Source organism: Trachymyrmex cornetzi, unplaced genomic scaffold, assembly GCF_001594075.2.
Source record: "Trachymyrmex cornetzi isolate Tcor2-1 unplaced genomic scaffold, Tcor1.1 scaffold454, whole genome shotgun sequence".
NCBI classification, from domain to species: domain Eukaryota; kingdom Metazoa; phylum Arthropoda; class Insecta; order Hymenoptera; family Formicidae; genus Trachymyrmex; species Trachymyrmex cornetzi.
Window position 1 is genome coordinate 1,215,894 of NW_017299334.1, and position 6,744 is coordinate 1,222,637.

The window sequence follows — 6,744 nt, forward strand, 5'->3', positions numbered from 1 at the left end:
CGGATCAAAAAATACGACGGTATCGTCGGAGAGACCGGTCTTGCGTGCCGCGGAGGAGAGGCGCTTCGCCCGTTCACCGCTTGCCGAACCTCTCACCACGTTGTCACGTCGCTCCCTCGCACTATCTCAATCAGCCTGAAACGCCTGTACGGCCGGAGCGCGCGGACTCGTTCTCCCTATACCCGCTCTCTTTCTCTCTCTCTCTCTCTCTCTCTCTCTCTCTCTCTCTCCCTCTCTCTCCCTCTCTCTTTCTGTCTCTAAGCGCGTTAAAATAAACGCGGAGCGCTGGCCCCGTGCTGGCGGTGCTCTTGAAAATCAATCTAAAAGTGGCTCGCCTCGTGGCGCGATCTCCTGGCCGACTGGTGGACCGAGTGCCGTTTCAAGCCTGCCGACGCCTGCCGCACTGATAACGAGCACCCAAGTTCTCGTGCCTTGCCTGCCTCAGCGTTATCAAATACTTGCGCGCGCAATCGCGCACCCGCTCTCTCGCTGTGCGATCCCGCATTGGCGCGATCCGCAGCGCGGCGCCGCGCCGCGCCGCATCGCGCCAGAACGCCCGACCCGACAACGATCGCTACCGAGAGTACCGAGTTGTCCTGTTCGATCGCTCGACGACTTCGCGCAATAATTTGTAAAGTAATCGACGCTATCGGAACGATTAGGCGGTGTTATCTCGCTACGGCAAGATTCGAGATAGAAACGAATGGTAGCGCCGTGACATCGGAAGAGCGGAGGCATTGTATGTATAATATGTACATACGTGTAGATGCATCCCGAGATACGTGCTGCTATTGAGCTGACTTTTACGACGAGTTCCGATAAAGAGACCGAAAGTCTTCACGGATGTTAGGGTCATCCGGAATGTTAGGATCATCTGATCTGGATTTCAACCAGAAACGATTCTTCAAAATAGCGCATGAAATTCGATAGCCTTGGCTCGTCCAGTAATAGCGGATATATTGTCATCCGCATGAAATATGCTTCTCTCATAAATTTCTGGTGATAAATATTGAATATAAATATTTTAAATCGTTTTATAAATCCTTCTTTAAACAATATCGTTATATATCATAAGCAATTAGACGAGCAAATGAAGTTTTAATAAAATACCCGAAAATCGATATTATAAGTAACAACATTTATGTTATGATTTCAACAATAAGTATGCATGTAATATATACAACACATGGTGTCCATAATAGTTAAATTGTTAAGTGCGAAATTATAACATAAATGTTATGTCAATTGTGAATTGGTATTTGATCTTTTTAATATCGATTGAGTAATTTCTTATTTCCAACGTTACGGTGCTCTCATCTATTTGGCAACTGTTTGATAATCAGCTTTCAACTTAAATTAACATCATACTAATATAAATAAATAGATAAATATTAAAGAACTTTCAAATTGATCTAGTTGATGACTCTAACTGTCATTTGGATAAACTCTTTAATTCTTTTACGTCTAGCTATATCTATATCTATAAGATATCGATCTCTAGAATCTCGGTTGTTTGGAAGAAAAACTTTCTCTAAGTGTGACCTATTTCAGTGTAAAAGTTATCAGTACACATAAGAAAGATACTTAGCACATTAACTCATATTTAATCTATAGGAATTTGTAGATAAGATAATTGGAGCTCCTATCGAATGATAAATGCCGTCAAATACGGCAATGTATATCTGGCTGCTGCCAGCAACTTTCTGTCCTCCTACTAGATGGCTATAGCGTCTGCTTTATCGCGTAAAGAAAATAATATTTTGTTTGTATGAAATTCGAAACGTTCCAAATGTTCTTGTGCCAAAAAGTAGAATGATATGATATATGATAATTCGCAGAGACAACTGACCTGCAAAATGTCATTTAGGCTACAATTAGCGATCCTACAAACCCAAATTCAGCACACTATGTATACAATAGCGCGCCCTACAGCTGGGTAAGAGGTGGGGTGAAAGTCGTTTTGCGTGGAAAGTTGTATTTCTTGAATTTGTCCACCTCATACCTTTCTTTCTGTCCAAAATTATCTAACTCTTCATGTAAAGCAGAGAAATATAATTACTAACTTTGACTGTTAATAACTTTTGAACGAATAACGAGCAACGGCTAAAATCTGTTGGAAGTGATGACCTATCAAGGTCGAGGTCATTGGGGCTGGGTCCCCTAATCAGGGGGACTTTTACCGAAATTGCTACTCATGTGATAACAGATTTAATAAAAACCTTTTCCAAAAAAAATCCTAAATACGCTTATGATCAGTTTTAAAAAAAAAATGCTGGAATTTATTAACTATAAAAGATATGTCTTTATCTTTATTGTGTATATTTATTTATACTTACAAATGCAAATAAATAAACGAAGACAATGGGCTAATGGGAATTGGCGCTGTAGTACACTGAAAAAAAATATAGTCAATTTTAATAAATATTTAGTTGAATACATGCCAACTAAATATTTATTAGATATAAAGATATATTTATTTGGTACAAGAAATGTTAATTTCATTTAACAATTATTTTTTTTACTAAACAAATATTTATTTTCTGTAAGTAAATATTTAGTTGGCAGTATTGAACTAAATATTTATTAAAATTGACTGTATTTTTTTTCAGTGTATTTGCGCTATTATTTCATAAATCCAATATTACAAACATATATGTATATATATATATGTATATATATATATGTACATATGTATAATTGTATATATACATAGACGTTTCGGCTAATATTTTAGCCATCTTCAGTATCGAGTTACAAAAAGACGATGATACACAAATTAGTGTAAATTAATCATGAGGAGATTCATCACTCTCCCATATGTAATTCCTAATAGCACAAACCTCCATGGGACGTCCTGAGGACGTCCAAAAGACGTTCATATGTTCTTTGAACATCTTAAGGACATCCCCAGGATGTATCCCGACTAAAATGTGTTATTAGGGATTCCATATCTGCAGTTAGGCAGCTGGATGGTATCAGTCGATTGAGTGATCTCACTGGAGCAAATTCTAGTATATTAACCACATACATGTCAAGAACGTAAAAAATGTGTAATCATTATTATATAAAAAACAAGTATTTTTTAAATTAAGAGACTGTGTTAAAACGTTAACTTAAGAGGTATGAAGCATGTGTGCTCGTTGTCATGTCAGGATTTAAAGTGGTGGATCTCCTTACGATTAATTATAAATATATTTATAAATATATTCTTACATCGTGAACCTAGACTGTTAGTCCTCGCCCCTTTTACTTTTGAAACAAGTGTAATGAACATCCTATATAATAGACCTGTTCTTTTTAGCTGAACTTCTTTTTGCACGGTTCATCCTTTCTCTTTTTCTCTCTAACGTTAAGAGAAAAGAAAGAAAGATGAACCGTGCAAGAACTTTAGCTAAAAAGAACTGACCTCATATTAGACTCCGCCTTTTGCTCAAAACGCGGGAAATTCAAATATCAGTATCGGAGAATAAATAGATTCATGGTTAATAAGACATATTATACCATATTACTTCAGATTTTATAATTTATTGTAAAAAGAGGATCTAATAGTATAAATAAAATATAAATATAAATATAACATTTTAAATATTAACTAAATATTATAATAAAAAATGTTATATTATATTAATATATTATATAGATATTTATATTTTAAAAATAGTACAAGAAAATAATTTTACCGAATTTAAAAATGAAATATAAATAAGGAAAAATTAGAAATATAAAAAACATGTACATATAACATTAAAATGTAATATAAATGTAAACATAAAGTTATCAATATTAAATAGATGTTATAATAAACAATATTATCATATTTAACATTATACCGACCTTTAAAAATAATGTGAGAAAATGATTTTGCTGATACATTAAAAAATTCTCTAAATACCGATCAGAAAATAATTTATTGGACAATCAAAATAATTATGTAGGAATCTCAAGCATAATAAGCAATGCTGCAAAGAATTTTTATATTCTATAAATAAGTAACTAGCTTATAATATAAGCGTTCTACATAATTATTTTGATGGCTCAACAAAGTTAAAAATAAAGATTACTTTTATTAAAACAGATTTTATAATTTATTATAAAGAAAAAATATAAGTGCGTATAACAAACGTAAACGTAACATTGTAAATGTTAAATTAATAGACATTATTATATTAATATTTTTTTCACATAATTTTCCACATAACAATAACGACCCATTTTATATATCCCTTAATTTTTAATTTCATAAAATTAATATTTTATACACGAATGACAGAAACTTCGGTTATCGGTTGTTTGAATTACACGACATAATGCATGATCGATATTTTAGTTCTTGGATAAGGAGCATGATGGCACTGTTTCTATGTTCATTACACGTAAATTTTACTGTTAGCAATTCAGGTTTCTATAGTCAAAGCACTGATCCAAATCAGTGTCGTCTACGTAAAATTTTTTTTTTAATGTTGAAAATTTATATATATTTTACATATTTTACGTATGTATACATATATACAAATATATTACATATATGTATACACATGTAAAATATGTAAAATATATTAAAATTTTCAACATTTTCAACCTTAAGCGACTAATGATCTCCTATTTACTAGTGACCAGTACGTTACTGAAACTTAAAATTTTAAAGTTGAACTTGAGAACTCCATATTTGCATTCAAGGTCAACAAATGAAATCCGTTTAATACACTTGTCAAACCCAGCAACTTTTGTATGAAACATTTTCCTCAAAAATGCTTTAAATATCCACGACTATATTAGGAAATAAATGTTTTTAACGGTCAAGTTGGATCTTAAGGAGATCCTAAAGTGAAGCTCGAACTCCAATGAGATCGCTGTTTTACCGATAAAATACGACACATCGACATATCTTTATATAGTAGATCAATATCGCACTCACACATACGTACAAATTTTCTAACTGATTGATCTTTCGTTTTAAGTATCTAAACCTAATTCTAAGTACTCAACATTGATTGTTCATGTAATCTCTAGTCCAAACTATGATTGTTTTATATATGTGTACAAAGTATAAAACTCCTATATAAAGCAAACATTATTACGAGTCGACGTTAAAAGTCGATAATAAAATTGTAATTTTCCAACTTTTTTTGTTTTTGGTATAAAGTCGACCGATTTGGACTACATTATTGTTTTACTTTAATTATGGAGAAAAATTTTTTAATTTGTAAAGGCAGTTAGAAAAATACTTGTTTGGAAAAATTGATAAAGCAGATTCACTTTAGGATCCCCTTAAGTGCTTAAATTCGATGTGAATTTATATACTACATATGTAATCATTTAGACTGCGCACCGAAATGATTTTTCGATTTTGAAACGCAAATCCGATTAAACTACTGTAGAAATATCACAAATTAAATTGATTAGCAATTTAATAATTTGATGCTCAGTCATCTTGGAAAGATTTTAATGATGCTGAATAACATATTAAAATCTGTAAATAATTTTATTGCAGAAATATTACATCTGCCGGAAATCGAACTGATCTCTTGAATTCCGTGTGAATGTTCTACATATTTTGAAAATATGTTTCGATTTAATGGTTTGGAAAACAGTCAAAAGTAATCATTTATGAAAAAAAATCAGTGTTTTTATTAAAAAGTTTTTATATTTGATCGATTTGTTGTAATTTAACGTATTTTTTGGAATAGGGTTACCAAGGTATGATGATCACTCGTATGTTGTGTATAAAACTTTCTTAAAATATTTATCACAGGCGTGATTAGTCTATCATCTCTGAAGGATTTGTTAGGTGAGTGTTAATTAAATACACATTGATACTTTAACTCCATCGAATTAAAAACGAACTTTTCGTTACAGATCTCCTTATTTATCCATCCATCCAATACCGCAACATCCCAAGACGTGACAGGACTTACCTCTCATGAGGTTTTCGTAACAATGGATTATTTTCCGGAATTAGGTTGTTAGCCTAATATCCAACCTTCAGCCTGGAGGGATCCATACATATATCCACCAATATATAGAACTTACAGTTTAACGCCAAATTCGAATGGCGCTGGTGATCAAAGATCTCATAATCACCAGATGGAGTCATTTTCAGCTCCTTAACGCGAAAAATTGTGTATGTGGGATCAAACCCGAATTGACCCGAATCGCGAATCAATCACACTGAGCGGTAAGCCACACGACGTTCAGATTTGATACTATCCGATAATTGAAATCCGAAAGATGAAAAATCTTGAGAAAAGTTGCATTCAAATGATAAAAAAAAGATAACACCAAACTTCTATTTTTTGCCAAAGAAATTGCGATTAAATATAATTTTAAGGTAAGCAGTTATGTGTGCGTGCACGTGTGTATTATTTTTCTTTTTATTCTGACTTCTTTTCCAAGATAATGTATTACTTAATTTATGATGGGATTGATATATTGTTCTCAATTGATATTTTATTCTTCTTTACGTTCTCTGTATTTTCTCTTTATTATCCTTTTAACATATATAAATCGCGAAATAGGCATGTATTTTTGTGAGCGATAGTGTATCCTAATTAAATGAAGAAAAATAAAAACAGATTACCTAATATTTAAGGAGGTTGTAAGGAGAATGCAATATGTTAAGAATTGCTTGAAATTTGAAACATAGCTTTATCTACAAAGCATGCTTTTATGTAAATTTTTTCAGATTTTTTGACCAGCGCATTTTTCTGTAAATTAATAACAAAATTCTGGATTTTATAATAGACT